The following is a 27,873-nucleotide window of genomic DNA, read 5'->3' as shown; positions in this document are numbered from 1 at the left end:
GAGATAGGAGGGAGCAGAAAGGTCGAGACAGCAATAGTTGAGTACAAGAATTTTAAATTGGATGCAGCCAGTGGAGGGAGTAGAGCTGGATGAGCTGGAACAGACAGATAGCGGAGGCAGGGAGGCCAGCCAGGAGGGAGTTGCAGTAATCAAGGTGGGACAGTACCAGGGCTTGAACTAAGAGCTGCTTGGAGTACTCTGTGAGGAAGGGGGGGATTCTGTCTATGTTGCTGAGGAAGTAGAGACACAAGCATGCCAGAGTAGAGATGAACTGAGGGGGGTTGAGCGAGTGGTGGATTCAAGTGGAACAGAGCTCGAGAGACCATCGGGGTCGGGGGGGGGGGAAGGAGGGGGGGGGGGGGGGGGGGGGAGGTCTGATTTGGAGAGGTCGAGTTTAAGATGATGCGAGTGTATCCAGGTGGAGATGGCCGTGAGGCAAGTAGCAATACAGGAGTAAATGTCTGAGGGGGGAAAACAGAAGAAGATCTGGGCATCATCAGCGTAGAAATGATACAAAAAGCCATGGGATGTGATGAGGGGACCCAGGGAACAGATGTACAGAGAAAACAGGAGGTGGTCGCAGGACTGAGCCTTGGGGGACACCTGTTGAAAGAGAGCAAGAGGTAGAGGTTAAGCCACACCAAGACACCCTGTACTTACAATTGGAGAAGTAGGAGGAGAACCAGACAAGAGCAGTGCCGGAGAGTCCCAAGTCAACGAGACAATGTCAAAGGCAGCAGAGCGGTCGAAGAGAATTAGGACAGAGAGGGAGGCAGCACGGGCAGAGAGTAGAGTTGGTGACTGAGAGAAGAGAAGTTTCAGAGTGGAGGGGGGGGGGGGAGGGGGGGGTGGGGGTGGGGGGGGGGGGGGGGGGGGGGGGGGGGGGGGGGGGGGGGGGGGGGGGGGGGGGGGGGGGGGGGGGGGGGGGGGGGGGGGGGGAGCAGAGTGGGTTGACATGAGGGATCAAGGGAGGTTGTTTTTTTTTTTTTTTTTTTTTTTAAAGATGGGGGTGATGCAGCCCTTTTTGGAGGCAGAGGGGAAAAAACCAGACAGCTGTAAGGTGTTGAGAGGAAATGAAAGGGAGTAGAGCAAAGGCCAGTGGGGAGGGAGTCCAGAGCACACATGGTGGGTTTATGGCTGTGGAGCAGGCAGCAAATATAAGAGTCTGAGGGGCGAGAAAGGGTAGATTTGAAGGGGTTGCGAAGGGTGATGGGGAGTCAGTAAGCAGCGGCTGGTGAAGGAGGTTAGGGATTGAAGAGTTTGCGATGTCTGCGATTTTGGAGGAGGCAAAGTCGTCAGCTGAGATAGAGGAGGATGTATAAGGGGGGGCTAAGAAGGGAGAGGGTAGCAAAAAGTTTATAGAGATTGTTAGTAGAAGACTAAATGATAGAGTGGAAGTGAGAGCGTTTGGCAGAGGGTAGTGTAGAGAAGGAAGAGCAGCAAGCATTAGAGATCCAAGGCAGGATGGAGGTTGGTTTTCTTCCATTCCTTTTCAGTAGAGCGCAAGCCAGGGCTGGGGCAGGCAGGCAAGTCGAGAAGTGAGGGGGCAAAGGGAGTTGAGGATGGTGAGGGAGAAGAGGGTGGAGGTAAACATGCCTACAGAGAAGGGAGAAGGAGTCGATAGAGGAGAGATGCGAGAGAGCAGCAGAGGAATACAGGGGGAGAGAGAGAATGGAGGTTACGACAGATGACAGAGGGGGTCGGCAGAGTAGGAAGGGATGGGAGCAACAGAAAGATGATGATGTAGTGATCAGAGATTGAGGAGTGACTGAGGGTTGACGGCCCATTGTGATAGTGGGGGGGGAGAGACAGAAGGAGTGAAGGGGAAGAAATCCAGAAGAGTGGTTGTGGTTGGAGAAGTGGATGTTGAAGTCAACTAATAGAACAACAGGAGTTGAGGGAAAGGGGAGGGAGGAAGAAGTCAAGCTCAACAAGAAAGTGAGTAAGGGGTCCAGGAGGGCGGTAGAGAACAACGAGGAGGCGGCGACAAGGGGAAGTGATTTCAACAGGGTGAAACTCAAAAGGTGCTAAATCAGAGAGGAGAGAGCAGGGGAGACAGAGAAGAGCAGGGAAGGAGATGTCCTTTTCCCCCACCCCATCCAGAGGGTCGAGGAGAGTGGGACAGGATGGAGGAAAGGGCGGCTGCAGTAGTAGTGTTATCAGGGGAGATCCAGGTTTCAGTGACAGCTAAGAAGTCAAGAGAGAGGTGAGAGGCAAAGGTAGAGTCAGGTTTGTTAGAAGCCAAGCAACAATTCTAGAGTGCACCAGAGAGCGCAAGGAGGGTGAGCAGACGAAAGGAGGAGAGGCAGAGATTAAGTTAGAGTTAGATTTGCAGCAGCAGGGAGGAGCCAGAGGACTGGATTTTGTTGATATTAAAGTTAGTAATGGTAGGGAGCAGTAGAGGAGAGGGAGTAGAAATGGCTATGGGAGAGGGTGGTGCCAAGAGGGAGGCAAAAAGATACAGGTACAGCAGGAGCAAGAGCATTAAGCGATAGACTGAAAAGAAATATATGCAAACCTGGTCTGGAGTTGAAGCCTTCACATTCGTTTTTGGTAGAAAGGTTTGCAGCTGGTCCGGGTTGGCCTGTCCTCATGTGGACTACCACAGTTTAGACTACCGGCCCTTTGGTGATGAGGCCCTTCAATGAGCTGGCACTAAGTGCTGTTGCCCTAGGTTAGTGTCATTGCATATATAGTGCCCTGGAGGTCGAGAGCTGTGAGCAGCAGATAACGACTTTGCAAATCACTGCAATCAAGGCGACCATGCCCTGCTGAGACTTATCAAATAGTCAAGACCAATAACCAGAACCACTGGAACAAACCCTACAACTCAAAGCATGATTGCTGTCATTGGTGAAATACTCAACAAAAAAGTGCAGGTACTCGAATGCACAGCCGGGTGTAAACATTTGAAAAAACTGAGACAATTTGAGTGCCAATGAATAAATACTTAAAAAATGTATACATGCTGGTACACAATACATTTATTAATTCAAAATAAGCTTTAAAAAGTAACTGATCAATTATAACCAATTCACTATAAACAAAGAAGCTGAAAATACTGAAAGCTTTTTACCACCCAGTAATGTACTGCAATATAACACTTACTGTAAGTTAAACCTTAAATGACAAGCATTAAGAAATATTACACTATCTTGAGTTTTATTTCAAGATATCCCAAAAAAGGGATGATGTTATAAAAAATTGTATATAACAACTGTGCTATGCAATACCCCTCAAATGTATTACACGACAGTACGACTACTAATGATATACTTGACTTGGCCATTTCAATCTTCATAGTGTTCTTACTTGGATTAGAACATATATCCCGGTTTCTTTTATTTATTTTGTACTTATTACTTATCTTACAATGATATGTTCTGTGTGCTTCTCTGTTGTGTTTCTGTGTAGATTAATTACCATGATCTATTCCAAAAAAATTTTTTCAAGTCAGAAAACAGTGTGTATATATATATATATATATATATATATATATATATAATATATATATATATATATATATATATATATATATATAGTACTAGTATTGTCGTTTCTGCACAAGAAACAAAAGTGGCAAAAGACACATTTTCATAAAGTAATATCATTACTGTGGTTTACTTCTGCCTTTTTTTAGATGTGCATGCAAGTGAAAACTTAAATAAACTCTTCAAAATGTTTTAGAAAAGGGTGCATTGTACAAAAAAAAACAACTCACCATTTTGGTTTTCGTTTATTACAGTCCTCATAATATAAAATACTAGGGTGACAACAAAACAAAATGTTTTGCTTACCATGTACCTTGCAAGTTGGACCAGTGTTCGAAAGCATGAAGACTGTAGCTGCGCTTTGATCCTGTTTTTTGTTATTGTTAATCCCTACTGTCCACACATCACTTTGGCAAATTCTGGCAATGTGGTAAATCACTGCAAGGCAAAACACGCTGATTAACTATGTAATTTATGGTGAACACTGACTTGGATTTCTGCCTTCAAATTCATGTGCACCAATGTTCGTTTCAAATATTTCAGATAGTTTCTCCGCCACACTAAAGAAAATAATTATTACTTCATAATAATGATAATTACTCCATACTGCTGTTTTCACGTTGCACTGCTGAAGTTTTCTCTCGCTGATTAATGAATGAGCACTGACACAAAGCGAAATGGGCGGAGACTTGTGACTCATGCCAAAATGAAATCTGATCAGAATGAAAGCTTGGCCAATCAACATGCAGTGATTATACTGATGTTAATAGTGGCCAATTGCAGCTAACAAAAACAGAAAGCGCATTTGAGAAGCGTTGCGTTAGTGGACTGTGTGAGGGGATGGAATGCATCCGCGTTGGATGAAAAGCAGATTAAATAAGTCCCGGTACCCAGTACTAACATCAAAATAAGTCCCGGTACGGAGTACCATCAGAATTTAACCTCTGATTGCTGCTATGGCAACCACAGAGCCTCGAACAACCATTTAAAAGTAAGTTCAGTTGAGTGAAAATCAAGACATTTCAAGTGACATCAAGGCTTATTTTTTCAATAACCATGTCCATATAATTTCAGCTTGTGGCAGCTTTTTCTCCGTGTTTGTAATATAAATGTTGCAATCAACGTGTTACCTTGCAGTGATCTATTGTGGTCACTTCTAGTACAAAATCTAGTTTACCGATAAATACTATGGACTACCAAGACTAGGATAAACGATTAAACTTCAAAATATATATACCTACGCGGTGGACATATTTATGTTGTTTGTTATTGATTTGATCAAGTAACCCTTTTGGACAAAAAAAAAATTCTATCTAGTTAGCCTGTTATAGAACCAGTTTCATTCATGTTACCTGTTAAGCTATGCTGATAAAAGCATTTTCTATATATTTTTAATAGTATTGATGGACTCAGCCACTTTGAAAAAGGCTGTATTATCGATCTTGTATTTTATGAGCCATTAAACAATAATAATAAAAAAAAAAGTTGTATATTTTAATAACACATGGATATGTTTTCAATTGTATAATGTATTGAATTCTTGTAGCCACACTGAATATTCTTTTGAGAGGGACAGTTTTTTTTTTTTTTTTTTTTTTTTTAAAACAGAAACATCAAACAAGAAAAAAACTAAAACAAAGTTAAACAAATACATATTTTTTAATTTAGCAACCTGGACTGTTGCATGTCACACAATATTAAAGTTTCAAGACTTTACAAACGAGAGGAGGCCATTCTGCCCATCTTGCTCTTTTGGTTGTTAGTAGCTTATTGATCCCATTGTCAATACCTTTTAGAATTCTGAATGCTTGAATTAGGTCACCACGTAGTCTTCTTTGTTAAAGACTGAATAGATTCAATTCTTTTAGCCTGTCTACATATGACATGCCTTTTAAACCCGGAATAATTCTGGTCGCTCTTCTTTGCACTCTTTCTAGAGCAGCAATATCCTTGTTGCAGTGAGGTGACCAGAACTGAACACAATATTCAAGATGAGGTCTTACTAATGCATTGTACAGTTTTAACATTACTTCCCTTGATTTAAATTCAACTCTTTTCACAATATATCCAAGGATCCTGTTGGCCTTTTTTATAGCTTCCCCACATTGTCTAGATGAAGACATTTCTGAGTCAACAAAAACTCCTAGGTCTTTTTCATAGATTCCTTCTTCAATTTCAGTATCTCCCATATGATATTTATAATGCACATTTTTATTTCCTGTGTGCAGTACCTCACACTTTTCTCTATTAAATGTCATTTGCCATGTGTCTGCCCAGTTCTGAATCTTGTCTAGATCATTTTGAATGACCTTTGCTGCTGCAACAGTGTTTGCCACTCCTCCTACTTTTGTGTCATCTGCAAATCTGGTATAGTTTACTTACTATACCAGAATCTAAATCATTAATGTAGATTAGGAATAGCAGAGGACCTAATACCCTAGCACCCATGTGGTACTCCACTGGTTACCTCACTCCATTCTGAAGTTTCTCCTCTAATACTCCTCCAGTGCTTTCTGTTTTCTACATGTTAACCACTCCTTAATCCATGTACATGTGTTTCCTTGAATCCAAACTGCGTTCAGTTTGAGAATTAATCTTTTATGCGGGACTTTGTCAAAAGCTTTCTGGAAATCTAAATAAACCATGTCATATGCTTTGCAATTATCCATTATTGATGTTGCATCCTCAAAAAGAATCAAGCAGGTTAGTTACGACACGATCTCCCTTTCCTAAAACCATGTTCACTGTCTCCCAGGATACTGTTACCATATAGGTAATTTTCCATTTTGGATCTTATTATAGTTTCCATAAGTTTGCATATAATAGAAGGCTTATTGGTCTGTAGTTGCCTGATTTAGTTTTGTTTCCCTTTTTGTGGATCGGTATTACTTTTGCAATTTTCCAGTCTGTCGGTACAACCCCTGTGTCTCGAGACTGTTGCATGATCTTGGTTAGCGGTTTGTAAATTACTTCTTTCATTTCTTTGAGTACTACTGGGAGGATCTCATCCGGCCCAGGGGATTTGTTTATTTTAAGAGCTCCTAGTCCCTTTAACACTTCTGCCTCAGTTATGCTAAAGTTATTTAAAACTGGATAGGAACAGGTTGACATGTGGGGCATGTTGTCCGTATCATCCTTTGTGAAAACTTGTGAAAAGTAATCATTTAATATATTTGCTATTTTTTTTTTTCTTCGTCTATGATTTTGCCATTTGTATCTCTTAGACATTTAACCTCCTCTTTGAATGTTCTCTTGCTGTTGTAATATTGGAAAAACATTTTGGAATTGGTTTTAGCCCCCTTAGCAATGTTCATTTCTATTTCTCTCTTGGCCTTTCTAACTTCTTTTTTGACTTGCGTTTGCAGTTCTGTGTACTCTTTCTGTGTACTTTCTTTTTGGTCCCTTTTTAATGCTCTGTAAAGTGCCTTTTTTTCGCTGAATATTTTTTTTAATTGATCTATTAAACCATTTTGGCGATTTAGTTTTACATTTAGGTTTGTCTACTTTAGGGATGTAATTGTTTTGTGCCTCTAATACTACAATTTTGAAGAACAGCCATCCTTTTTCTGTGGATGTTTTCTCTATTTTACTCCAATCTACTTGTTAGTCTGTTTCATACCTTCACAGTTTGCTTTTCTAAAATTGTAAACCTTAGCTTTAGTCATTACTTCAAATGGTCTGAGTTTTCCAGTGGTTCTCTGACCTCTGTTTTATTTATTCTGTTTCTGTTATTTGAAAAGACTTAATCAAGGCATGCCTCCCCTCTAGTTGGTGCCTTGACAAATTGTGTTAGGAAGCAATCATTTGTCATTTCCACCATTTCAATTTCATCTGTTGTGCTCCTCACCGGGTTTTCCCATCTAATATGGGAAGTTGAAATTCCCCATTAGTATGGCTTCTCCTTTGCTACAGGCATTTCTAATTATTATTTTGCTCGCCGTCTGAATCTGGAGGTGTATAGCATGCTCCTATTATTAAGCTCTTTGAATTTTTGTCCATTATTCTGACCCATATTGATTCATCAAAATAAAGTCATGTCTGAATAACACATAATACAAAAAATTGCATTAATTAGGGGGAAACTGATACATTTACATGTATGTGTGAGATGCTACAAGTCAAATTAAACAATGGCAAAATCATAAATTATGAATATGAAAGCCTTTCAGTAGAAGCCAGCAAGTATGTCTGTACCATACTCAACACAGAGCTATCAGTCTCATTAAAATAAATATATCCTCTTTATGTAGAGATTAGTTTATCATTAGAAATGATTCATGCTTCCCCCAGAAGTCTTTTTCAGCATCTTATCTTCTAGTCAAAACATTTGCCATTGAATTTAAGTTTAAATTTAGTACTTCTAAATTCAGCACTGTTGAGTATTGAATAGTTATGGATGATATATCATTAGAAATGGCAATACATGGGGAGGCACAAGTACTGGGTTGGAAATAAGAGTTCCATTGAATAACAGATAAATTCCAGATTACTATACATATAGTTAGGTTCTTGGTTACAGGTAACACGCTCATGGGTGTAATTTAACTCACTGTGAAGCATGGAGAGTCTCAAACTACTATGCACTTTGGATTACCACCCCTGCAACCATAAGCAAGTCTAGATATAGCTAAAAATGTAAGTGTGACATCTGGATAAACACCTAAGTAAATCTGTAGATTCTGATACTCAAAAGCCTGTTTTAAAGAACTAAATAATGCTACCTTCATTAAAAACGTGTTGCCAGGTATTTGCACGTATCAAGATGACAAGACATAAGTGGTAGCTGAACCTTTCTTCTGAATACAAAGTGATGATCAATATTTCTAGTATGGCAGGAACACTTTTTTTACTACTGATATAACACATTATTAATACGGTTTTATTTTTTGTTAAGGCAAGCAATTCTGAATAGATAAATACAATTTTATTTAAAATGTGACTGCTGGTGGAAAGAAAGAAAAAACCTACAATATAACATGTTTTCATGATTCTTGAGGCTCTTGATTAATCAATCCTCCATCCCGAGCTGTATTATAGGACCCAGAACCACTGCACTTCATTCCCAGCACATGGAACTGTACAGTGCAATAGGTCTGGCAGTCATTACACAGAATCTACAGAAAAAGGAAAATGACACAAACAAATTGTGAATGACTACCTTTGTTCATGCATGTCTAAAATAAATAAATAAGCATTCTTGGTTGCGGGATATACCTGTATCATGTTGACAAACAAAGCAACTGTACCTCGTAATTGTTTAGCTCTGTATTGCGTTTCAACAACTTACATTTTCAAATATTCATAATTACTTGGAAGACATTTTTTTTTTCCTGTGTGATATCTTTGCTTAGATGATCAAGTCTACTGTGTACTATAGGACAATTGCAATGAGACTTATGTGGTCTGTCGTAGTTCACGTTGACTAGTGTGTTGTATTGCCCAGTTGCTTGCTGTAACATGGAACACAACAACCAATATGTAATTTAAAACCACAAGACTCACATTTACTCTTACCTGTAAAAGAAAAGAAAGTTATTTATCTATTTTTGAGAAGGAATAGAATACAAACTCAATGCATTTGTTTTGGAAAATTAATGTTTTTGTTTTGCATTAATCACCTGTTCTATTGTCCCATTGATAAAAGCACTCATTACATTCACCAACCATAGTATTTAGAATTTAACACATACAAGTCTTAGAATCACTGCAATACAATAGGCGGTCAACATAATACACCAGTGTCCTAACTGGACAGAGTGTATGGAGCCTTCTCTCCCTGTCAGACTGGAAAGGAGGTGGATGAAAGGCCTCCAATTCTACTGACTGGTTGATATGGAAAGCAGAAATGCTTTTGGGGAGAAATAGCTGCCAAGTAGACCTTAAGTGTGGAGGGAGATTTTCATTTGTCAAAAAAATGTCTTGCAGAAATGCAGTATATCTGCCATGGGGCAAGTTGTGAGGTCCAGTCCACACAACTGACCTCACACCTGGAATACACCCCATTTGTAGCCAGGAAGTGATGTACGTGACCTGCAACAATGACGTTTTTTAATGTGAAAAATGTTTAACTACCTCATTGACTCAATTTCAAAGCATTAATTAACACATTTTGTTTGCAAATCATTTGCTACTAAAAGCACTCGTTACTATACCACAAGTTTGATACAGGGCCTCGCAGTAACTCCGACAAAAGGGTCTGCTGCTGGTTTATAGCTTCAAAAAGCTTCTCGATTTCCCCCACAACCAGGTCAGTACTATCAGAATGCCTGCTACAGCAGCTTCTGTTCATCTTCCTGGGCAGAACTCTCCGAGCCAGGGGATGATCTAGAGAAATGCAGGCTCTTAGTCCTGCTCTAACTCCTAGAGAGTGAATCTGGATGCTGTGCCTGTGTCAGGGAGGCACAGCAGTGCCTTGAACAGCGGGCCAGCTTATTTTCCAACGTTCCCTTAGAAAAGTGAAATCAACACCACAGTGTAGCTAAAAGTCCTTAACACTGGCATGTCCTTTGTGGCACGAAAATCTGTCTGGAAAAACCAGACAGCTAGCGCAGGATGCCGTATGTGTACAATGGCGGACCGAGTACAGGGAGACAGACTACACGCACGCTGGATTTCGGAAGAACAACAGAAAGGAATAAAAACTGTTATTGTTATGAATTTGCTATTTTGCCTGCTACACAAACCACATGTTCTTAAGGAGGAGGAAGCATTCTATGGACTGAATGTCAAAAACCTGGTATTTATTATTTGTACTGCGTGGATAATCCATTTATTGTGGTAGTTTAAGAGGAAAAGGTAGTAGCCCTCCTCTGATAGTTAGGGAGTCTGTGGTTTAGTTAGTGCCATTGTCGGCAAGGTTTGTTTCATTATTTGGAGCTGGGAGTTTTCCCATATTTGTCAATTTTCCTTTCACACTGAGTACGTGCAATAAAAACCCATACTTTCAAAAGAATCCTGGTATCCTTCATCTGCATTAAACTTAGCACTGAGGGAGATATTGGCCTCAGTATACCACTTGGGGCAAACTGTATATACATATAAAGGCGCTAGCAAGAATTAATATTGACTCGAAGAGCAGAGCAGCAGAAAGGAACTGAATCCTGGGGAAGGGGCGAGGAGAGCCGTCTGCTTCGCACAGCACACAAGGCTGAGGTGGGACTTAATCAGAACCTAGGCTAAAAAAGTATTACTTACTTAAATACTAAAGCAAAATTATTTCAGTACTCTGCAAACAGTTCTGGTGTATTATCTATGTTTTTGCTAGAACACAACATTATAGAATATAATTATTAATGAAAAAAGATGCATGTTATTTACCTTTACAGTTACATTTTGATATTCAGTTGGCATCGGAGTCTGGAATATTTCTTTGTCCAGTTTCTCCCAGCAGTTTGCCATGTCCCAAGCTGAATGCATACACAGAGGACATCTATATGCTCTAAGAAAGCAGATAACAATTTCACCTTTTGGTCCTTCTAATAAAGTTTTTCAATGATGACAAGTAAAGATCCATTAAGTTAGTAATACCATACAATGAGCTGTACACTTGTACTGTAATAAATGGACGTCTAGGAAACCCACTCACTAGGCACTCTCATCTCTCTTCGATTTTCCCACCACCTTTACCCTGATGCTGCCCAGATCTTCCTCTCCTTTCACACATCTTCCGCATTTCAGCTTGGAATCACACACACCACCACCTACATATGATCTCCTCTACTTCCTCCTGCTTCCTCTCCCTCCTCTGACCTCTCCATCATTCTCCCTTGGCTCAACACATCTCTTCCCTGACACACTTGCCACTTCTTTGTTAGCAACATCTACCAAATCCGTCCTTTTCTCTACTTATTCCATTCAACTTGTAGTCCAAGCAGCTTTTGTACTTTCCAGATTGGACTACTGCAACTCCCTCCTTGCTAGTCTCCCTGCTTAAGCTATCCGTTCCCTTCAGCTCCTTCAAAATTCTGTTGTTCGCTTTGTATTCTCCCAACCTCTCTACTACCCTCTGCTTCAAACCCTTCACTAGCTACCTATCTGTTTCCATTTAATTCCGAAACCCGTTATTACCTACCTCTATCTTCACCACACTGCCCCCTCCTACCTCCAATCCCTTGTGTCTCCCTACACCCCCTCTCTATCCTCTCCGCTCATCCTCTACTGGCTAAATGATTATGCCTTCCCATGCTCGCTCCTTCTCTTCCCTAGCCCCTCTGTGGTGGAACCAGCTACCAGACAACTTCAGGACTGCCCCATTTCTCACTGCCTTCCACCGTTCACCCCTCCTACTATGTATTGTATTCACATGACCTAAGCACTACGTTACTGGATCCTCAGCTGATTCCCTATCCTTGCACTACTGCTATGTCTATACTGTATTTAAATATAGATTTTGCATTGTAACCCTGCACTGCCCTATAAGTCGCCTTGAATAAAGACATGTGCCAAACAATACATACATACATAAATAAATAGTCCCTATATTTGGCTGTACAGTCTGCAATTTGGCTGAAATAATTTATTTTGCAGAAATTGTTCTTTATTCGTAGATATGCAAATGTATAGATTTATTTATTTTTATACTGCAGGAATGTATTGTTTTTTCTTTAAAAGTAAAGCAAAATTACAAAAAGGTAAGAATAAAACTGCTTAGTTACCTATTTTATATACATTGATATGTCATTTTGATGTTTAAAATTACTATTTCCTTACAATAATGATGATCCATACTGTTATATTTTAAACAAATTTGCATTTCTCATCTGCACTCTCAGACTCAGCACATCCTCTAAACTCAGGAGGGGCAGGCAGACCTGCTTGCTTACTGGGTGTTACTCATAGTAAAAATAAACAAAACACTGACGTCTGCTATTACTGTACTGTTTTTTACTTAAACACTTAAATTTGGTGTTTATATTTTGTATTCTCATAGTTGATCACTTAGTTGTTAGATCTCATGATATATATATATATTATATATATATATATATATATATATATATATATATATATATATATAAGACACACACATTTTTGGCCAGAAAAATGTTTTGTCTTGGTTTATACTATTTAAAATAGAACTCTCAAGGCATATGTATATGAAGCCAGTGACCAGTAGATTACGTTCATGCTGAAATATTTAGACAACTATAGAATGTTGTTAGCCAATCATGCCGCTGGATGTTTTTCACGTAATTTTATGAAAGACAAATAATGTCCTGATTTGAAATCAAGTAACAATTTTATGTGCCTTAGACAACAGTTGATAAACTGAGAGACATATATTAGATCTGTGCACTATTAAATAAGGTAGCAAAAATTTACAAGTTTATGCAAACAAATGGTCACTTAGTTTATACAGAAGTACAAGCCAAAAGTGGTAAACAACCAGTGCAGAAGTGAAAAGGGCAAACATGATCATCAATTCAATTCATGATCAATTCAAGACCATCCTCAGTACTAACCATCCACTTAATTAGAATAATGTTAAAAACATGCATAAGGAACACAAATGTCAGTGTTCAATTAATTAAAAGCTAACTGTATTAGGGACAATATAATACACATATGTATTCACACTGAGAACTGAATATAAACAAATCAATGGGAATGAGTATAATAGGATGCATATCACAAGTCGGTTATTACAGAAAACACGATAATCCAAGTTATTTAGTCATCCCCTCAGGTTGTCCTGTTCTAAGACACATGGGTGAAAGTGGCCAATGATCATTTTGACAAACTCCTGGGGCAAAACCAACCTTTCGGCCAGGGGTCAGGGGTTGTACATGCCCTCGGATACATTCTGATCCATTTTACACCACTTTCAGAAGCAAATGTGAACTTGGCTTTATAGAAAAAGAAATTCAGAAATGACTTCACTTACAACTTGTCTTTTTACCAGATGGTTCAACCTGATGAATCACACAAAGCTAATTAACAAACATAGTTTTTTCTTAAATGTTACTGATCAAATCCTTTACATGTATGCCCAGTTCACATAACACATTTTATAAAACCTCATCTGCAAAAACTATACAATCTCTGCTGAACTCAAACCAATGTTGTAAAAATGGGGTTCATACAATTTTTCTGATACAAATTTTAAGGACTTTTTAAGGAACTTCAAGACAATTTTGAGAATTTTCAAATACCTAATTTAAGGACGTTGACATTTCCAATGTTGACAACTAATAACCAACTGTAAAAAATAAAGCTTTTGCATTTACAGTTTAACTGTATAATAACAAAAACCTAAATAGTTTGAGTATAGATAAGCGCTGGACCAGTAAACATTCTTATTCAGTAACACTGAGTAAATTCTGGTACCTGAGTTTTTCATTCTAAAAGCAGTACAACAATTATGTGTTTTAATACGTGAGAAGCCATAGTCCAAGTATTTTGTGTCTCAATCATAGGCGCCTAACTTAGTCCTCTAGTTTGCCCCCAGCTTTGTAACTGCCGAGCGTAGAGAGGCAAATGTACTAATTTATTTTTTACTATTAAGAAGCTCTTAGAAACCAAGCAAACCTTGCTGTTGAAGTTACGTTTTTAGTAATTGCAAACCCTCAAAACTGGGCAGGTGTTTCAGTATAACATTTTAAATATGTACTTAATGAGCATGCATTAATTACAAATATAATAGTCTCTGCACATAGGAACACCTCCTAAGACAGGAGTGTTCAATTCACTGGAGGGCCAGATAAGGCAATCTCCAAATCCTGGGGGGGCCACAGGTTGCTCATGTGGGATGTGGGACGTGGGGGTGGGGTTAACACTTACAACGATACAATGCTATTACTTAAAATACTTGGACTATGGCTATCTCACGTAACACCAGAAAAATACTGGAAATGGTTACTCAATTCACATAAACTTCACCCCTTTTGCCAGTGCAGTGAGTTATGCATTGTCCCTCCTTCCTGATTTGTATCTAGCACTGATTCCTTCTGAATACTTTAAACCCACCCAACTACTGAGTGGCAGCAAATTCCTACATTTCTATTGGAGACTCCGCAGACAGGAAGGATTGTACACACATGTGAGATTTAAAACAAGATTGCATTTAGAAACAGGAGGATTGTTCTTACTTGCGAAATGTAAAGCTATATTATAGTTCAATAGGGAGGATTTACATGCTTGTGGAATTTAAAACAGAATTGCAAATTGTGGCGAAATGTAAAAAAAAAATGCCTAAACTCACAAAATCCCAAGATTTAAGGATTTGGTTGTGGAAGACAACAAAGGAAACAAAGTACTTTTGTTCAAATACTGTCGATTTACTATACATATTGTGCCAGGAAGAACCGCCAAAGAATATCATACAATATATAAAAACCGAATAAAACTCAAGAACAGATTCAAAATAAATACTGGAAAATTAAATGAATTAACACTAGAGAAACAACTATCATTTATATTTACCTTAATGGGTTAATAATCAAAATACAAGATGAGATGATGAGGGACAATGCATTTAGAAATTAACTTAATATTTAATATAACATTTGAGGGTATTTAAAATGGCTCTTTTGACTGGCTCTTTTGTAATTGAATAAAGCTTCAAAAGGTTTGGATTAAAACAGAATTACAAAACCATGTATTGAAAGATGATGATGACATTAACCCTTTCAAGGCAGAGCCTAAATATTTCAGGCCCCGGAACATTTACCTCAGGGTTAAGCTTGAATATTTCGGACCCCATCCCTTCACAGTTCTGCCTGGTTTGTTTTTCAATAGCATCATTTAAAATGGCACTGAAATGTGATCTGTGTACTGATAGGCTTTGTTACGTGGAATGAAGGAAAGGCTAGATGAACTTTGAAAATGCATTTAAGTTTGTGGTTATGAGGGGAAAAAAATATTGCTGAAAATGGAAAAACAGAAAGAGCTAATTTTGTGAGGAGTGGAGAAAAAAGTTATTAAGATAGATGCACAGACTGCAATCCAGTTAGTTTTGGAGGATGAACGTGATTGTGATTACTCCAGTGGGGGCGAGGATCTTGATTTAGAGGATGAGAGGTTTTGGATCCTATTTTCACAGTAGACACTGAAGGGAAGACGATTCATGATTTGATTTTGTATCTGTTCTTGTAGTTATTTTTTTTTCACATATCCCTTACTAATCTTCCATTACAAATGTTACATGAGTAATATATTTCGGACACGTTACCGTGTTGCCAGTTTCCTTGCAATTTGGTTTATTTACTGTGCTGATATATAAATTACCTGTCAGATTGTTAGCTTACTGATAGATATTTAGGTAGCATTAACTTTATTCTAATTAGTCAGTCTTTTGTTTTTGTCAGCCATTTTATTTCTGCATAGGTTTGTATTTTTATTTGTAATTTACCATCTGACGGGGACATTTTTTAATCTTGAACATTCGATTACGATGGCACCTATCAACAAGTGAATCCAACATTCTAAAGTTTAAAAAAAAAAAGTATATATTGATTTTATTTTAACCTTTTGCGGTTCATGTATGCAGTCAGGCCCAATTTATTTTCAAATGCACTGTTTATTTTACAAGCACTGTTTAAAATTTTCTTTCAGAGTAAAACAGGTTCAAAATGCATTGAATCGCAAAAAAAAAACAAAAACACAGTACTATAGCTACAGCCAAGCCCCACCTCTTGTTCGCTGTATTTTTCACATACTTCTTTATAGACGTGCATACTGATAAATCCTCTCCTGATCACTCGTTTTATCACCAAACTCCTCAATAACGCGATCCAAGTCATTACTTTATTATTATAACAACTCAAAAAGCTCTGCAAATGCCTGTGGTATTCTTTGAGCCCTGGATTCAGAAGCAGCTACCTATATTGTTCTTATTATCTCTGTAATGCATGGGCTATAAGAAACTGCCTTTTTTCGATTTCATTCGGCCAGTGAAAGGTTTTTTCGGCTTTTTCCAGAGAAAAAACGACTGACCTGTGTTTTACTTCTGCAATGGGTTAAAGCCTGTACTGCTGATTGGCTCTCTATGTAGCGGTAATGAAGACTGACTGGACGGTGGGATTTGTTATTTCTTGTCTGTGATTGGCTAAACTAGAACGTACCTCGGCTAACGATGGCTTCCTCACAGAAAAGTTCTGCATGGAAATACTTTGACAAAGTAAATGAAAACACTGCTAAGTGTAAAATATGTGCAGTGCAATTAAAACTACCACAAATCTACAACTGGTATGTTAACTCACCTAAAAGCCAAACATCCTTCTGGGACGCTAGCAACGACAGAAAAGGAAAGAGGACCGCAACAAACTGCCATTGCATCCTTTGTGGTAAGGCCTTGTCAGTGTGACAATGTACGTGCTGAAAAAACATCAGCCCTTATTGCTAATATGGTGGTAAAGGACATGCTTCCAATAAGTTTTGTTGAAGGTGAGGGATTTCGGGAGTTGATGAAATTTGTGGAACCTGAATACACAATCCCTGCACAAAAAACAATTACCACTCGACTCGAAAAAATGCATGCGGATTCAGCAGCTTCTGTCTGCAGAAACTTGTCAAAGCCTGAGAAGGTGGCGATTACTACAGATGCATGGACTGCACTGACTACCGAGTCGTACGTCACAATAACCTCACATTTCACAGACGATTGGGAAATGAAAAGCGTAGTTCTACAGACTTGTGCCATGCCAGAGAAGCATACAGCAGAGAATCTCGCAAATGTGTTCAACACCGCTGTAGACCATTGGGGTTTACAGGGGAAAAATCACGGCCTGTGTTCAGGACAATTCCAGCAACATCATCTTGGCAAACTCAGAGTTTGTTGAATGGGACTCGAATTTGTGCTTTGCACACACTCTGCAGCTTGCCATCAACGATGGTTTTAAACTTGGTGCCATACATAATGTAGTCGGTGCGGCCAGCCGCCTCGTGTCGCATTTTCATCACTGTGCAATAGCTACTCAGGCTCTGAAGCTGAAACAAAAACAGCAAACTCTGCCTGAGCACCGACTGGTGCAGTACTGCTGGACCCGATGGAATTCAATCTATGACATGTTTGAGCGCTTACAGGAACAGAGATAGGCAGTTGTCGCAGTCCTGTCTGACAGGGTGTACACAAAGCTTTCAGATGCCTGCACACTTGACCTGACTAATGACAGTTGGGACGTTAGAGGAGCTACTGCCAGTGTTATGCTCCTTGAAATTCTCTACCACTGCTTTGTGCGGTGAGTCGGAGGTATTGATCTCTATGATGTACCCCGTCACGTCCACTCTGCTGTCCAAGCATCTGATTTCTACCGCAGGAAAGTCTACAAAAGTCTCACAGTTTAAAACAACTGTGTCCGAGTCGCCGTCTGGCACCTGAATACACAGAAACAGCGCAGAAGGTTGCGCTCATCGCTTCATTTTTAGACCCCAGACACAAACAACTGAAGTTTACAGAGGATGCGGTCAGGAATGCAGTCAAAGATAAAGTTGGGGAATTACTTTCAAGTCTCCCGGAGAACACTGATATCGCAGAAAAGGAACCAGGTACATCAGAGGCAACATGACCATCCGCAAAGCAACAATGCTCTGACAAGGATTCTGCTGTGGCTACTTTATTCAGAGATAAGTACTACAGAGACGCCACAACCTCTCTGCAAACGGAACTGGAAAAGTACACACAAGATGAGTGCATTCCTCCCTATGAAGACCCTCTGGCATGGTGGAAGGTGAATGAAAGCAGGTACAGGAAATTATCACAGCTTGCGAAAGCCAACCTGTGCATCCCAGCAACCTCTGTACCAGCTGAGAGAATATTCTCAGCTGCGGGCCCGATAGTAAACAGACCGCGCACTCGTCTTCTCCTGGACCATGTGGACATGCTGATTTTTTTTTAAACAAGAATAAGTGAACACGATAATAATAATGGACATTGACAGCCTAATTATTCCTAAAGCTTTTGTTTGGATTATTATTTTTTTTTTTTTGCTTCCATGGAAAGCTAGTGCGTTAATGCCACTCAAGTCTTTTTGTTCATTCGTTTATTTATTAATATTACTAAGCTAACTACATACATAGCAAGCTATTGCCTATATAGGCTGTTTATTTTTTATTCACTGGAACTTGAACACACAGGTATGTTTCCGATTTGATTTAACATAGACCGGTAGTCTATATGTTGAGTGTGGTTTGAAAACGTGGGAAAAGTAAATCGTTTAGTTAAGTGGATTGTATAAATTAGCTAGCTATTTAGTCTAATGCATTTTGCATTTCGCTGTTATGACTGGAAAACATTATTGCCACTAGGATGCTAATGGTAAGGCAGGTCACATGAGATTCATGAGAGCTGACAGGTATGCTTATGTTATTGCTGCTGTTATTATGGCATTTCTGTATGTCTCCTAATAGGAAGGTATTTTTTACAAAGCCTAATGTTTATTTAACAAAGTTGTTAAAGTTGTTGTGTTAGCTAAGTATTTTAAAATAAAGTTCAGAATTTATTGCAATTGCAATAACTGTCACATTGCATTATTTCGTATTTAATGTATGTTTCATTTTGAATGGGAAGCCGGGGGGGGGCGACTATTCGATTAGTCAACCTCAACAGCTGTGGAATTATCGATAGTCAAAATATCTCTCATGCACATCCCTAGTTTGAGCAAGACATTTTTATTTTCATGGTTACCTTTTGCAGCTTATTTGTAGTACGTTGGCGCCTTGTTTTACTAAGAAGCAAATAACATTACACTTATGAAAGTTAATCATACGTTGTCATGGTAATTTTGCTGTTTACCATCCTTCTCCCATGCTTATACCACACATTTACTGTGCTTTACTTTATCATGGCTTTACTACTCCGATTTACCGTGCTTGACAGTGTAAGACCATCAGGGAGGCAGGTGGCATTGCATTTTGACTGACAGATGTCAACAGTTACTTAGTCATAGGTATACACGTCACAGTGAAGTAAATACATAAATAGTTGTTTCAAGGTTTGTAATTTTACTTTGTAATTTGTTTATATTCCAGCATGTTCTGAACTGTGTAAATAGTTACTGGGAAAAAAAGGGTACAATACAGTACATAATCCCAAGCTGTGAAAAGCTATGAATACACAATACAGTTGTGAAGTAGCTGGGCTATGTTAGGAATACAATCTTAGGAGCACCAGAAATATTTATCAAAAGAACAAATGTCCACTTAAACATGAAAAATCTAAAATGCTTTCTTCCATCTACATTGTAACTACTTCTAAATATGCTACTGTAGCACAATGGTTCTCAATGTGTGGTCCGTAATTATGTAACCTTTCCACAGAAACGAAGCGGCAGCATAGTTTATAGATCCCATTGCAAACCCAACATTTGAGACATTAAAAACTCAGCTACAGAAGCAAGAAGCAAAGGCATACATGGAGAATATCTCCAAATTAAATAAATGTCTAAACTCTCTGTCACATAGTTTTGGAGTGTCTAAAATATACTCTTTACTTGGAAGTTTCCGTGTATTGTGCTCATGTGCACTCAACACAGCAGCTTGTAAAGTAAGGGATAACACTACAGGGTTCAACCAAAAAAGCTGTATGTTAATGCAACATAATGCACAAGCCCTGGAGTGTGTTATCCAGCTTATAAAACAGATACAATAAAAAAAAGTTACAGTTTTCAAAAAAAAAAAAAAATTTATTAGAGAAAAAAAAGTCCCTCAAACAAGGTTCTACTTCGTGTTAACATTAAACTGGTGGTTTTCAATGTTTCCATTTACTGTAATTAAAATGAATGAAGCCTCCGTGCTGGTCTCAAATCACTCCGTAAACAGAGCTGACATAATCTGCAATGTTAGCCAATGTTTTTGTTGACTATTAACAGATACAGAAAAGGAGAAAAAGACAAAGTTCACTGTTCACACATTACTACCACTGACCTGGAGAAGCTAATACAAAACGTTAGGTTACTTACTGTAACCCTGGTTCCCTGAAAAAGAAGACGACCACACTACATTAGGTATGAGATATTCCTGCCCTTCGGGTAGGTAGTTCTGAGCTCTCTACACCAGAGCTGCCAAAAGGCCCCTTCGTGGGATGACGCATTCGGTCCCACCTACCGAGGTAATAAAACTGTCACTCACAGGTGAGGGCGACCGAAGCGGGTGGTGGTCGTCTTCTCTTTCATGGAACCAGGGTTACGGTAAGTAACCTAAAGTTCTCCTTCAATTCGAAGATGACCACCACTACATTAAGTATGGGATAATGTATACCAAAGCCGTCACGAAGGAGAAGGAACGGCAGCATATGAGGGACGCACAACACAACACTGTCTAACCCAGAGGTCAGCGGTGAGAACTTACACCTTCAAGGACCCTTGTGCCTACAGAAGGCAAGGCAGAGTCTACCACATTAATACGGTAGAACCTGGAGAACCTGGGCATAGCCCAGCTAGCCACAGTACAAATGTCAGAATGACAGGCACCTTTGAAAAGGGCCCAAGATGTAGCCAACCCTCTAGTGGAGTGTGCGGCTACCCTACCAGGTGGGGGCAAGCCAGCACTATTATATGCAGTCGAGACTGTATCAACAATCCAATGTGACAGACGCTGCTTAGAGAGGGCCTGTCCTAGGGTCTGTGTCCCGTGACAGACGAAGAGCTGGTCAGATTGACGCAGAGCTCTTGTCCTATGCACTGGGCAGGGGAAATTCAATCTCTCATCTGCCACTGAAGCAAACTGAGGCAGCTGAAAAGAAGGGAAAGACTCCAGTTCCACAGATTGATTAATGTGGAAGGCTGTAATCACCTTGGGGAGGAAAACGGGGTTGGTGTGCAGCGACACCCTGCTGTCATCTTCCCAAATACGCATGCAGGAGCTCTGCACAGACATCACTTGCAGCTCACTGATCCACTTAGTGGAGGTGATAGCCAAGTGGAAGGCTGTCTTCATAGACAGGTACTTTAGTTCTATGGAGTGTAAGGACTTAAACGGGGCCTTCATGAGAGCCTGTAGTACAATATTAAGGCTCCATTCGGGGAGAACAGTCCTCCTAGGAGGGCGTAATCACCATGCTACTTTAAGGAAACGGGTAGCCAAAAAATGCGTACCTGGAGATATAGAATCTATGGGGGCATGGCAAGCAGAGATAGCCACTAAATACACCTTCAAGGTGGAAAGCGACCTTCCAGCATCGAGCCGTTCTTGCAGAAACTGCAAAATGACTGGCATAGGGCAAGCAATGGGGTTATGGTTCCCAGCCACACACAAAGCTTGAAAATATTTCTACTTATAGGTATACAAAGGCTAGTGGAGTCTGCCCAAGCGCTCTGCATCGTTCCCACAACCGTGTCTGATAGCCCTAGGGCTAGCCAGCGGTCCCTTTCAAGGGCCAGACCCATAGCTGGAACCTGCCCGGTTCCGGGTGCCAAAGAGAGCCTTTTGCCTGACTGAGGAGATCCAAACAAAGTGGAATCTCCCAGGGCTGGCCGTGTAACAGCTGACACAGAGTCAAGAATCATATTCTCCTGGGCCACTTGGAAGCCACTAGGAACAATGCGATGCAACCCCAGGGACCGTAGGCCTCCCTGGTGGTTGACATACGCCACCACTGTTGTGCTGTCTGTCCGGATCAGCAAATGCAAGGAAGTGGTGGAGGGCAAGGAACACCGCATGCAACTGCCATACTTCGCACGTCATTGGCGCAGCCTTATCCACATTAGTGACTCTGGCTTGTGTCAGCCACAGCTGTCTACGAGCCACAACCAAGCTAGCCAGGCTCCGGCCAAGGGCTTGCCCTTAAAAACCAGATATCAGCAGCAGTGTACTGGACAGGAAGCGCACCTTCGTGGCCACAGGCTCAGGGAGCGGGTCCTCGGGCAGTACACCATCAAATTACGTGGTCAGCGCACTCGCTGTATTAGTCAATCGAGCTGCTTGCACTTCTGCTGCACAGGCTCGCTTTAGATGCTTTGGGCACGCCGGGTCTCTAGCCCACCCGGCGGGGCCTTAACCATGGCCTCGATGGTGGAGTCTACCAGGGGAAACCCCACCAGGCCGAGCTTATCCGCGCTTTCCAAGGAAGCGAGCGGTGCGGCCTGTTTTAGCACACTGAACCCCGAGGCCGGCCTGTCCCAGGAGGAGCGTATCCCCTACATAAAATCTGGGAAGGCTGGGAACTTTTGAGGACGAGGAGTCAGTGCCTGTGTCCTTAAAATGGACCAGCGTGGCTCTGCAGCTGGCGTCCAGGGGACCGGCAGAAAAGCTGCAGCATGTCCCATGAGTGCCAAGACCAAGCTGGACAGCTGGGTGGTACTGGCTTCTGAGGCACTAAGCAAGGGTCTCACCTACTTGCATGTCAAAGGAAAAGGAAGCTTCATCATGAGGCCGCTAAGGACAGCGTATCCTCCTGCACCAGCAGAGATGACCCTTCCCACCACCCCTGCACTCCGTTGGGGGAGGGGGGGTATGGCAATTGGGGCTGCAGCGGGGCCTGGACAGGGGCCTGCGCCGGCACCTGTTTAGCCAAGAGCTCCAGGATCTGAGCCATCTAGGGCCTTGAGGTCCATAATGTCCCTCGCCTGCTTAGAAAGGTTCACCCGTCTCGCTTGTGGAGATGGGGAGCCACTTCGGGCGGCTTGTGCATTGGCAACGTTCGACAGGGGATCCTGGGACAGGTCGTCTGGAGCACCCAGAGCCGCTGACGGTCCGGCCGTGAAGGATGCGGAGCTCGCCTCCCTTTCTCTTTCCAAACGGGCTTCTTTCAGTCAAGGCTGAAAGACCACACAGACACTACATGCCCCATCCCTCTCGAGGGCCATGGTGGCACGTGGGACGCCCAAGCACCGCACGCAGAAGGAGTGCTTGTCCTCCTGCGGGATGCTGGCGTTGCAGGCCATACAGGGGTGGGACCCCGACATGGGCCTGGTTTTGTGCATTAGCACCGAGGCACTGCTTGCACTATGTGGTTTTAAGTGTTAACATAGTGTGTACGCCCACTAGCATTGTGCCCCGAGATAAAATATATATATATTACGGGCTACGCGTGCGCCGCGGTACTGCAGCACTGGGAAGGCCGCTACGCAATGTGCCTACCCTAACCGCATGGTCAACACAGACTCCTGGTCATTTATCCAATTATGATCTTTCAGTGTATTTTTAATATATAACTTTTTTCCCCCACAAATGTGGAGTATGGTGTGTAAACTCTGAGGCACTGACACAACAAAATGGGAAAAAAGTTCAAGGGGGTGTAAACTTTCTGTAGGCACTGTATACACCTAACTGAAGTTAGAACTGCTTTATAGCATACATGAAAATGGGAAATGTATCAAACTCAATTACACTTTATTTACATACTATTTACCAATACTTAATGAAAAGACAAAAGAATAATGTGTATGCTTTAAAACACAAAATCAGGAATACGATGACAAACAGATTACTAGCAGTTCATTGAAAAAAAACACTGTCCCAAAAAATAAAATAAAAATGTGGTATTAAGCATCTTTGTATAAACATCCTGACATATCCAGTTCCAAAAAGTGTGTTAGTAATCTCCAAAATTAATAAAAAAATGATTGGCAGTGGAGGAATGGAGATCCAACAGCAGAGCAGGGCGTCCACAGTAAACACACCTCTGTTGTAGTTGTTTTTTATTTTTGCTCCTGCAGGCTTTAATGAATAAACAACAATGCATTACAGACTTTACAAGCTACAAGACCATATAACCAACACGTCCTCAACCTATGTACTTTCAATTAATCCCTTCCTTAGTTAGCCATCTCTCCATCTGTTTCTCTCTCTTCTGTCTCTTCTCATTTTTCCATGCCTGCTCTTTCTCCTTCCTAGCCCCTCTGTGGTGGAACCACCTAACAGAGAACTTCAGGACTGCTCTGTCTATTCCTGCCTTTCACCACCTCAAGACCCTCCCGTTTAGACTGAACCAGCAGGCTTGGTGGTCCAGTGGTTAAGGAAAGGGGCTTATTACCAGGAAGTTCCACGTTGAATTTCTGCTCAGCCACTGACTTACTGTGTGACCCTAAGTTAGTCACTTAACCACCTAAGGTACAGTATTCCAATATTTGTGCTAACTGGGCTCTGTGAAAGAAACCTCCTACTATTGCAATTTTTGGATGAGACTTAACAAGATAACACTACATATTAAGTGGGTTCAGAGACTTCGTCAACCAGCTTTCGGATAAAAGCACCTGTTTATGACTAAAAGAACTAGTTTCTCTCTGATGCGTACCCTGAAGACTATACGCACTCGACTTTGTGATGACCTAGTACCACACCTATTATCATCAGCTAATGCACTATAAACTATTAACATCTATAATTGAATAATATAACTTATTGAATCCGACTTGCGGCACCCTAGTTCACCATAATAAATTATTTGCACTTATTTATATTTAGAATATAATCTTTGTGGTAACCATGTACTGGCATTTTGTAACACATGTAAGTGGACCCTATTTCCGGCAGCTATCAAATAGTAAATAATACTAATAACAATAATTATTTAGGTATAGTTACTAAGAATCCAAACACAGAGATCTTCCGGTTTGTGTGCCCTTCTGAACACGGGTACTGGTGGATGAACTTTTAATAGTGTATGAAATAACTTTATAGGATTTTGCACTTCTAAAATTTTCTCAAGCATCTTCAAGCAACATAGTATCGGGAGGCATAATCATAGACCCCCTCCGTTAATTATTATTTTGTCCTAATTTAATAAGTCTTCTAAAATCAAATACAATATCACTTTAGCCAAGATTTTAGATTATGTTATAGTGAAATCGGTTGTTAACAATACCATTAAATGTGGTTACAATGAAGTACTTGATACTAGTACCCTTATTAAACTGCTTACGAACTTGCTGGACCTGCCCGTAATATTAGATCCTCAACCTAAGGTACAGTATTCCAATATTTGTGCTAACTGGGCTCTGTGAAGCCAGATTAACAAAATTCCATAATCTCAGACATTTTATAAAATTTTACTTTTGGACTGTGGTTGTATAAATAACACATATCAGAAGTGTCTAAATCAGTCAGCTGTGCTATTTTCTCACTGTGAAGTGTTATTAGATAGATGACGCACATCTTGGCAAAAAACAGCCTTATCATCCAGTTTGTTAGCACTGTATGCAGCTAAATAATCTGTAATCCTGGCCTTTATACTTTATAACTTCTTTTAACTTCAGGTAAAGTAAATTTTAGCAACGGAGTTGGACAAACAACGTAAATTAAAATCCTGTCCTTTTTCAGTTTATAAAGTTATATTTTACAGTTTTAAAGTGTCATAGTTTCATACATACCTGCAAATTCCACACTGTTCACAGTGATATTGCTTTTGGTCTCTGTCAAAAAGGTGACATATCACAATAATATTCACCAAACTTTATTCCGCAGGGGGGGGGGGGGGGGGGGGGGGGGGGGGGGGGGGGGGGGGGGGGGGGGGGTGTGGGGGGTGGGGGGGGGGGGGGGGGGGGGGGGGGGGGGGGGGACAAAAAACTGTACATTACATTTGTCATTACAGTAAATGTCATGTAATTTAGACAGTAGTAATACATAAAAGTAACATTAATAATTAACAGCACACTCAGCATTGAAATGCTTTCAAGACATCACATACAGAAATAGGTCTTTAATCCAGAACCCTACTAATTCAAGTTAACGAAACTGCTTTACAAGAGAAATAAAAACTGCTTTCAGGAGCAAATCATTTTACGCATGCTCAGACCTAGACTGATACAAAAGTTTCCATGTTCACAACTTTTATATATATAATAATATATATATATTATATATATATATATATATATATATATATATATAATATATGTGTGTGTTTCTCAATGTTTTATTTTATAATATATATTTTATATATATTATATAATATATTATATAACTTCTAAACTTTGTTCTAGACCATCTGGTACTGCCTGCTTCTTTTAACTTTTACCTGTCATGCTTAAGGTCTTTTCTAAGTTGACTGTTAATCTCTGGATCTAGAAAGAAATTGTAATTTTAGGGTGGTTTAACATTAAACTTTCCCACCATAACATATTCAGTAATACACAAAAAACCAAAAATAATATGATTCGGTATGTTTTTTTTGTTTGTTTGTTTGTTTTACTTCATTTTGTCAAAACTACAAATGCTGTGCTTACTTTACACAAACCACCATACATGTAGTATTACTGTAAGATTATATATATATCCATACATTATATCTATACTTTATATATATATATATATATCTTTCATGGTCCTGTTGCATACTGAACCTTCTATTTCTTTCACTTGTAAAATGATCCATCTGATGACATTTTCTTTAGACTATCGTGACAAAGCACTGACAGCTGGTATGTTTTAACTGCAGCAAGGAGCCTGATTTAAATAAATAAATAAATAAATAAAAAAAAAACATTCTGAATTTAACATTACTCACACGTTGCAAATACAGCCTTTTTTTTTTACTGTTGGTTTAAAAACAACAATACTCAGATGTCTAACAAGTGATAATTATAAATCAAAAGGGAACAAATACTATCAAAGGTATATTTTGCATCATACAAATTGCTTGTTTTTTAGCCCTTGTTACATCATCGGGCAAATGTTTATTTGTAATATGAGACCTGGTGAATCAACAACCTCTTAATCTGAAACCGAGTGCTTCCATCGTCCAAATATAATTAATCACGGAAAAGTTGAACGGCTGTGGTTGTCCCAGCCAAAAACATGTGGCTTATGCTAGTTACTTCTTGTACTTGTCTATGCCACCTGCACGATCAACCCGTTTATGATACCAATTTAAAAATAAGTTTAAATTATACGTGCTAGGAAAATGTGTCATATTTATATGTAGTGATTGGGTAGAGCGCACTAATTGCAGGAAATCAAGAAGCAATTGCATTACTTATATATTACACTTACACTATGTGTGTTTATACAGTAAATATTAATACCCGAAGTATGCAAACACAGTACGAGAATTTAAAGGCGACAACTTTTTCATCATTATAAAGTACTAATAAACTAGACTAACATCCACATAATACAGTCCAAACTATGCCTGATAACGTCCAATAGTACAGTAACTTTAACTATGGATATCCGCGTTACTTTGACTGTCCTCATACCACATAAAAATGAAATACCAGCATAAAATTTAAATTCGACCAAACTACAGCTATGTGTTTAGTTTAGTAACTTTTTAGCTTCATACAATTGCTTAGAAAACTTGTTTAGATTTTTCGTTTATGTGGCTTCCACGTGCAAAACTGCATGTGTTTTTTTTTTTTTTTTAATTAATTAATTAACTTTTTCTTTTTTACTTTAATTATAACGTCCAATAGTACAGTAACTTTAATTATACTTACTTTTTGTAAACAGCTGTGTGTATAATGTTCACATCCCAACATATAAGCAGCCATTTTCAGTTCTATGGTCC

General features: G+C 39.9%; 1 long non-coding RNA gene across 4 annotated transcripts; it reads right to left on the bottom strand.

Moving 5' to 3' along the window:
* Positions 1-339: 339 nt before the first annotated feature.
* On the bottom strand, positions 340-27,873 carry LOC121319684. Of its 4 annotated transcripts, none has more exons than XR_005950740.1 (4): positions 27,803-27,873; positions 10,809-10,929; positions 8,460-8,605; positions 340-603 (listed from the first exon to the last, which is right to left on the bottom strand). It is a non-coding gene; the product is annotated as an uncharacterized LOC121319684 (long non-coding RNA). The 4 variants fall into 4 exon arrangements; XR_005950741.1 differs by lacking the exon at positions 340-603 and adding an exon at positions 25,736-25,777 and having other exon boundaries at positions 7,437-8,605; positions 27,803-27,862; XR_005950738.1 differs by lacking the exon at positions 340-603 and having other exon boundaries at positions 7,437-8,605.

This window comes from Polyodon spathula, chromosome 1 (assembly GCF_017654505.1).
Source record: "Polyodon spathula isolate WHYD16114869_AA chromosome 1, ASM1765450v1, whole genome shotgun sequence".
NCBI lineage: Eukaryota > Metazoa > Chordata > Actinopteri > Acipenseriformes > Polyodontidae > Polyodon > Polyodon spathula.
This window is presented reverse-complemented; position numbering and strand designations above follow the sequence as displayed.